General features: G+C 40.1%; 1 pseudogene; it reads left to right on the plus strand.

Annotated features, from left to right (window-relative positions):
* Positions 1-3,379: 3,379 nt before the first annotated feature.
* Positions 3,380-3,967, plus strand: LOC138155122 (heterogeneous nuclear ribonucleoprotein C-like; annotated as a pseudogene).
* Positions 3,968-8,983: the final 5,016 nt, after the last annotated feature.

Consider the following 8,983-nt stretch of genomic DNA (forward strand, 5'->3'; position numbering starts at 1 on the left):
TTCTCTAGAAGTAGATAGTATTTTTCTTAATAAGTCCTTCAAAATTGTTTTAAATCATTGTATTTCTGAGAATAGCTAAGTCATTCACAGTTGATCTTATTACAATTTTTTTACTGTAACAAATGTTTTCATTTCACTTTTATTTGTACTCAAATGTCATATTTACTCCCTGCCATAACCTTTTGTTTCTTCAGTTTCTTCTGGGATATCTTTTTCTTTTGAGCAACTTCTTCTTCTGGTTTAGGAACAATTTGTTCCTTTTCAGTAAGTATTATTTCAATATGCAAGGAGAACTCATGTATGGGCTGAATCGACCATGAGCCCTGTAAGTACACCACCACATTTTGGGAGACTTGTTGACCTGGATATGCTCAATGACAAGAGAATCCACATCCAAACCTGCATTACTCTCTGCATTTTTAAACATATGCAGCAATAATTCAGCTCTCTTTTTGGGCCACCGACCCTGTGTCCAACCCCATTGCTTAGCCTGGGCACACCTGCCAACTCAACCATCATATCAACAGAAGGGAACACATTGTTTCTTCAATGTGGCATCTTTCAAATACTTAATAGCTTTTCAGATATGCATGCCTTTGATAGCTTGGGCTGTTTCACTGGTGGTCTTGAAGTGGACCCGGATATTTGAACCCCTTGATTTGCATGATTTTGTTGGGTTCTCTGGATCAAGAGAGTACCTCACCATTTTAAATGATTACCTAAGGAGGGATCAAGGGAAGAGGATCTTATTACAATATTGCTGCTACTGTGTACAATGTTCTCCTAGCTCTACTCACATTACTTTGCATCAGTTCATTTGTCTTCCTGGGTTTTCCTGAAACCATCTTACCCTTTATTTCTTATATTATAATAGTATTCCATTGTGATCATATACCACAACTTGTTCAGTCATTTCCCAGATGATAGGCATCCACTCAGTTTCCAATTCTCAGCCTCCATAAAAAAAGGAGCTGCTATAAATATTTTTTACATGCAGTTACTTTTCCTTTTTCTTTGATCTCTCTGGGATACAGAACTAGTAGTGGCATTTTGGGGTCAAAGAGTATGCACGGTTTTATAGCCCTTTGGACATAGCTCCAAATTGTTCTCCAGAATGATTGGATTAGTTTACAACTTCACCAATAGTGCATTAGTGTCCCTATTTTCCCATATCCTCTCCAACACTTGTCATTTTCCTTTTCTATCATATTAACCCATCTGATAGGTGTGAGGTAGTACCTCAGAGATGTTTTAAATATGCAGTTCTCTAATCACTAGTGATTTGGAGCATTTTTTCATATGACTATTGATATCTTTGATTTCTTCTTCTGAAAACTTCCTATTCATATCCTTTGACCATTTTTAATTGGGGGAAATGTCTCATGGTTTTGTAAATTTTACTGAGTTATCTATATACTTGAGAAATGAAGGCTATATCAGAGAAACTTGCTGTAAATTTTTTCCCCATTTTCCTGCCCTCCTTCTAATCTTGGCTGCATTGGTTTTGTTTGCACAAAACCTTTTTAATTTAATATAATCAAAATTACCCATTTTATGTCCCATAATGCTCTCTATCTCTTGCTTGGTCATAAATTCTCCCCTTATCTATAGATCTGAAAGGTAAAATATTCCATACTCCCTGAATTTACTTGTGATATCACCCTTTATATCTAACTAATATACCCATGTTGGCCCTGTCTTGGTATATAGTATGAGATGTTGGTCTATACCTAATTTCTGCCAGACTACTTTCCAGTTTTCTCAGCAATTTTGCCAAACAGTAAGTTTTTGTCCCAAAAACTTGGTGTTTATCAAACACTAGACTACTATGGTCACTTATTACTATGTATTGTGCACCTAATCTATTTCACTGATCTCTCATTCTTTTTCTTAGCCAATACCAGATTGTTTTGATGATTACCACTTTGTAATACAGTTTGAGTTCTGTCACTACTAGACCATCTTTCTTCAAATTTTTTTCATTGATTCCTTTAATGTTCTTGATCTTTTTTTCTTCCAGATGAATTCTGTATGGAAGACATCTTGTTAGAAGAGGGCCTTTAAAGTGTCATTTTGCTTTACAAAAGCAAATCCTTTTTTACAGTTGACAATAGTAACAGTAGGATCTTTTATTCCTATCTTTCTGTCAACTGTGCAATGATAAAGATGTGATAAACTATAAAATATCATTTATAAAAGCCTGTCTGTTCCCTCCTTATGGCATCATCAAGAATACTCTTAATTTATGTGTAGATTATTCTCCAAAAAAAGTTTGTAGAGTTTTACATCTCATAAAAAGCAGACATATGGGTAGGTAGCTGGTGACGTTCCCGAAGTCACCTTTTTTGGAGGGTAATAATAAGATAGGCTGTTTTCCTAAATATGATATGCTATCAGGGGTGGGGAACCTGTGGCCTGAAGGCTACATGTGGCCTTCTAGGTCCTTGGGTGCAGCCTTTTGACTGAATCCAAGTTTTACAGAACAAATCCTTTTATTACAGAGATTTGTTCTGTGGAGTTTGGATTCAGTCAAAGGGCCACAGTTGAGGACCTAGAGGGCCACATGTGGTCTCAAGGTTCCCCAGCCCTGATCTATTTCCTACTTCATGCCTTAGACAACCACTGCCACAGAATTTCCAAAAGTTTTCTCTAGGAAATGCCCCAGATTCACAGGCTACCCTTCCATCATCATTGACCATGGACTGCATTTCATTTTCCACTGCTGATTGAATCTATTCTCTGTACCATGCATCAAGATCTACCTTTCCACTGGGCATCATCCACAGACCATTAGACACACAACTGACACTCTTCATATATTGGAGCATACCTCATTTGTTTCAATATAATTTTTACTTTTTACTGCTACATTCTGTTTTAACAAATCAATCTACAAATCCACATAGAACACACTTTAAGGGAGAAGGCCAGAAAAGGGAATCATCTCCATTCCATCATCATCTCTTCCCACTACTCACAACTTACTGTCCCAGAAGTTAGTTACCATCTGGAAGCTGTGCAAACAGATTTTTAAAAACATCCTAGAGATTACTACAACCCCATTTAAATATACTTCTGACTGCCTCGCATCCCTACTAAACCCCTATAAGTTGGCAATCAGTTTTCAGCATTTATTAAACACATACCCATATACAGAGCATTGTGCTAGATGATAGAGATACATAGCTGAAAATTATGCAGTTTATGCCCCAAGAAACTATCAAACTGCTCCAGAAGTTCCTTAAGAATTAATGTCTTGGTGAGGAGACAGAGATGGGGACAGAGAAGTAGAAGTAATGGTTGAAGAGGCTATCTGGAGCAGTAGCCCATTTCTTTACCAATGTCAGATTGGGGAGGTGGAGATTCAGAATCTAACCTTTTCTCCCTCTCCCCACTGGTGAGATTTTTTGATCTTCAGCTACACTTGTGGCTATTTGACCTTTTCCATCAAACACCATGGCCAGCAATGTCACCAACAAGACTGACCCCCATTCCATGAACTCCCGTGTCTTCATTGGGAATCTCAACACTCTGGTTGTTAAGGAGACTGATGTTGAAGCCATCTTCTTGAAGTATGGGAAGATCGTGGGCTGCCCTGTTCATAAGGGTTTTGCCTTTGTTCAGTGTGTTAATGAGCGAAATGCCCGTGCTGCTGTGGCAGGAGAGGATGGCAGAATGATTGCTGGCCAGGTACTAGATATTAATCTGGCTGCAGAGCCAAAATTCAACCAAGGAAAAACAGGTGTGAAGCGTTCTGCAGCATAGATGTATGGCTCTTCCTTTGACCTGGATTATGATTTTCAATGAGATTATTATGACAGGATGTACATGTGCGACCTCCTCCTCCCATTGCTTTACAGTGGTGCCCTCCAAACTTGAGCATGTATCAGGAAACACTTCCCACAGAGGCAAAAGTGGCTTTAATTCCAAGAGTGGGCAACGGAGCTCTTCATCCAAATCTGGCTAATTGAAAGGTGATGATCTTAAGACAATTAAGAGATGGTAAATTTTGAGAAAGAACAAGGGATAAGGGAATTATAATATTTTTTTCTTTCACTTTATCTTATTTTTACCTTTATTTTAAATTACTTTTTGATGGAGTTTAGATAGATCAACACTTAGGCATGTACCCAAGGAATTTTGTACAATTTTGGGTTGGAGTGAGCGTAAACCACAGGTTACCCACCAATAAGGGTTCTAGATTCTCACATAAGGTTGTTAATGTTGAGAGTGTGTAGGAACTATGCATAATGCACTCAGGTCTCTGACCCCCCCCCCATAATAGTTCTTACAACCCTGTTATCTCATCAAATCTATCATGGCACTTCACTTATTAACTTAAAAATTAATTAATAAAAAAATTAACTTAAAACTCTGACCCACAGACTTTCCTGTCTACTAGGTGTTAAAATTATCATGACTTACGCTAGAAATCCTGGATTTCTCTGATCATAAGCTCCTCTTGGCCATTCTCTTGGTAGTACCAGAGGGACTGTGAGTCTGGGCTAAAGACATGAATTCCCTTATCCCATCCCACCAACCACACCCTTCAAAAAGGAAAGCAACTCACTTGATATTAGACCACTTCCTTCTTATGAACCTTCAAATCATAGGGATCCTGGATGAATTCCTAAAGTGTGACACTTGAGGCAGCCCCATCCCATACATGGCCACAAGAAAAACTCGTATTTGTTCAGGGTATTCTCTATAGCAACCTAGACCTATTGCTTATAAGCACCCACTTTTACCAGTCATGTTCATTCAAAACTAAGGACATTAAAACACGGCATAACAAATAAGTAACAAGGAAAAATTCCTCTGGAACACATAGGCTACAACCTCCCCAAGGTGTTGTGGAGGTCAGGAAAGACAGACTTGCAGAGAACACAGAGGATCAAAGAACACATATGAAGGGGGCACACATAGGAAAAAAATATGTGGCCAGGAACCTTGTATGGGACCCATGCTATGAATATAGCAGTCAATCAATAAACATTTATTAAATATATACTATGTAGCAGACATCGTGCTATGCTCTGAGGATACAAAGAGAGATGAAAGATAGTCCTTGCCCTCAAGGAGCTCACAATCTAACAGAGGGAAGCAAATACATAAAAAGAAGCTGAAAAGGAAAGAGAGAATGAAAAAGTCGAGAGGAATCCAACTGGGTGAGAAATGATGATAACATTGCCCTGTGCACCCTCTTTAAATGAAGGTGCTGGGAGGAGCTCTCACTGTCCACACATTACCCTCTCCAACTGGAGGCAAGGGGAAGAGCGGCCCTAAGACCAGGAGGTATCCAGAAGGTATGAGTTCCAGATGTGATATTACAGGAGGATGAGTTTCTGGAAACCATGATGATTTCCACAGGAGTGCATCCAGGGGGGAAATCATGAGACAGGTACCCTCCTCAAATGGAGGATCTGGGAGAATCTGTCTGTATAGTCAGGGTACACACGTAGATTTGTGGCCATGGTTCACATATCACCAGGGAAACTCACATCCCTGATGCTACACTGTCTTTTTCCTCTGGCCAGGGAGAGTGGTAGAGTAACAAAAGGTCCTACACCCTGAATTCCTGAATCCAGTCACAGAAATGTTGATGTTATCCATGCTCTCAACCACATGACCCTAGGAAGTCACTGAAGTAGAGGAGAAAGGATTTCTTGGATAAAATTGTATTCCTAGAGAGTAATTCCTAGAATTGCTATCCTAAATTACTATCCTAATTTCTTAAACAATACTATCCTAATATCCTAATTCCTAGAGAGTATTCCTAGAAGCTTTTTAGAAGAAAAAGGGAGAGTTCTTTTGCAACACCAGCTTTGGGGATACCTTTCTAGGTACCCCAAACTTAAGAGTTCTGGGACTCAGCTTTTCAAGGAAAGAAGAGGAAATGCCTGGACAATGCCTGTCTCTGGGAGGGAATCCTTGAAAGTAGATTTATAACAAGAAAAGGAAGGACCTTCCTGCCTTCAGGGGACAGAGACAAACCATTCAGTCTATTTCCTGGCCCAACTTGGCCTGTCTTTAGGGAAAGAAGAGAACACCATTTCATTGACTCTCCACAATGATCCCCTTACCTGAACTGCCTAGCCCTGGTAGGACATCATCCTGAGGCCAAATTCCTAGGGATGTTGATAATCTATTTGACCTCATTCCTTAATGATGTTAACAAATTCCCACCTGGTTATATAGCCTCCCCATCTGAATGATTCTGAAGCCCTGGCTTTTGCTTTTCAAACCTTGTTCTCCATCTTTCATTGCCCTACTGCCTTATTTCCTTTAACCTCAACTTCACCCCACTCCTAACTTCAAAGCTACTAAACCCTTTCCACTGTGCTCTGTGGAATACTTACTCTACAGATAACACAATTTCTTTCATCTTAAATATTTTCCCACTCCTTCCAACTTCTGGCTCTCACTGAGACATGGTTCCCTCCTTATGACAGAGCTTCTCTAGATGCTCTTTCACTTTCATTCATTTCCTACTCTTTCCTCTCCCCTCACTGGTCAAGCCATGGCAGGGAGGGACAGGAATAATCATTGTTTCCCTTTGTCACTTCCTGCTACCACCATTCCTCAGTAACCTCTCCTCCTTTGAGGTTCACTCAATCCATATCTACCACCCAATCAAAACTCTGGTAACTGTTATCTACCAAACCTCCAGGACACTTCCCTTCTTTCCTCAGTGATTTCAATGCCTGATTTTTCTTTCCTTCCCAACTCTTGCCCTCACAGTAGGGGAATTCAAGAAACATATCGGTACTCCCTCAAATACCCTAATCGCCAGTTCCTCAACTTACTCATTTTCCATGACCTACTCCTCTACTTCACCTCAGCTACACACAAAAGTTACAAAGCTGAACCTCCAAACCCTTTTCTTCATTCTCACCAGGAACTCCAATTTGTTGATTCCCTCAGTTCTTCCCCAGACCATAATCCCTGCTCTGCTTGCATTGCTCTCCTTTCCTCATCTTGAACCCCTGGTGAACTAGTTCAACTCTACCCTGATCTCTTCTCTCAAGTCCCTTACCCCCTTATCCTCTTGCTGATATAATACCCTGTCAAGTATCATCTTTGGATTATTCCCACCGTTCACTTCTTTTACTCCTACTTAAATGCTGCTGAATGATTCTAAAGAAAAATCACAAAACTGCTCACTGGACCCACTACAAATTTGTTACATAATCCCAACTGGGCATTCACAAAAGCAAGGTGATTCTTTTATAGCTCCCTAATTACTCACTTGGAGAAGGAAATGGCAAATCCCTCCAGTATCTTTGCCAGGAAAACCACAAATTGGGTCACAAAGAATTGGACATGACTGAAGAATGACTGAAAAAAAAAAACAATTACCCACTATCCCACACACCACAGTGGCTTTTTCAAAATTTTTCGCCTCTCTTCAAACCTGCCATAGATCCCCTTCCTTCCACCCTCTCAGCTGAGAACCTTGACTCATATTTCACTGAAAAAAAAAATGAGGCCATTTGCCAAGAGTTTCCTCTTCTCGTCTCCTCCTCATCTCAAATTAAATGCCTTCACTGACACCTTTTTTTGCCCATCTCCCATGAAGAGGTGGCTGTTATCCCTGACAAGGAAACCCCTATACCTGTACAATGATCCCATTCCAATCCTGTCTTCTCAAGCAGATTGCCCCCTCTATCAGCCCCACCCTCTCACTTCTCTTCAATCTCTCCTACAACATGCCCATGTCTCCCCATCCTAAAAAAAAGTCCTCACTTGATCCATCTATCCCTTCTAGTTCTCATCCCATGTCTTTCCTCTCCCATCAACAGCTAAACCCCTTGAGAAAGATATCTATAATAGGTGCATCCACTTCCTTTCCTCTCTCCTTTTAACTCCTTTTTTTAAGGTAGTCCTATTCCCACTGGTTCTTTTCCTCTCAACCCCAGCCCCCTCCCTCCTAAGAGTTCCCCCCTTACCTTTGAGGGTTTGCTTATTAATTCTTTTTTTTCTCTCTCTTGCTTTTATCTGATTATTTAATTCTTCCCCTCTTTTTTTTCCTCTCAGTTAGTCAAGTAGATTCTCTCTTCATCTCCTCCTGTTCAATTAGTCCTGTTTGTTAGGTTATATTTTTTTACTTCATTTTTTGTTCCCCTTTCCAAAGAAGGTTTCTCTCACTCTCTTCATTATTCATCTTCTCCTCATTCTCTGGTTCACAATCCCTATAATTATCTAGTCTCTCTATATTATTAATATTTATTATTATTATATTAATTATCTAGTCTCTCTATTTCTCATGGAATCAGAGCTTTTGAGGTCTCCATTTTGGACTTTCTCCTCTAAGCAGTTTCTGCCACTACCTTATAGGGCTTACCCCCATATGTTCCCCTTTTCCATTACAAATCACTCCCAAAACAAAGCCAATTCTTATAGATGATAGAGAGGACACTGTCCAACGGTGGGCTCTCCCTATCACCATGTCCCTGATTATGAATCCCACTGTCAATCTCTCCTTCTGGTTACTTTCTTTTCTCCATTTATCCCATAATCTCCTCCCTGGCTTCATGTTTTCCATTGCTCCAGGTGCCAACTGCCCAGGAGTTTCACCTCCACTATCTAAGGTAAGATGATTGGTCTTTTCAAGCACTAAGTCCCCCAGACCACATTCTGTACAAGGTTCCTATCTCCCTTCACAGACCATCCATCTTCACCCATAGAAGCATTCATCAATGGAACCTCCTCCCACTACCAAGTCTCTCTTCTTTTCCCTTCTCTTTTCAATTTGTCTCCATTCCCCTTCATTTACTCCCCTGAAGACTCTTCCCTTCATTGCCAGTCCTCAATGCAGCATATGCACATAACATAGCTGCCTCTATCTCTTGATTCCCTCCTCCCTTTTCATTCACCCTTCTATTTTGTAATATAACCCTACCAGAAAAAAACAAAAAACATCATTTACCTGTAGGCAGAGTGTTGCCAGACTCTGTCCATAATGATCTAGACCTACCTATTC

This window comes from Petaurus breviceps, unplaced genomic scaffold (genome assembly GCF_028583685.1).
Source record: "Petaurus breviceps papuanus isolate PSGF00001 unplaced genomic scaffold, PetGlider_PUasm1.0 91133, whole genome shotgun sequence".
NCBI lineage: Eukaryota > Metazoa > Chordata > Mammalia > Diprotodontia > Petauridae > Petaurus > Petaurus breviceps.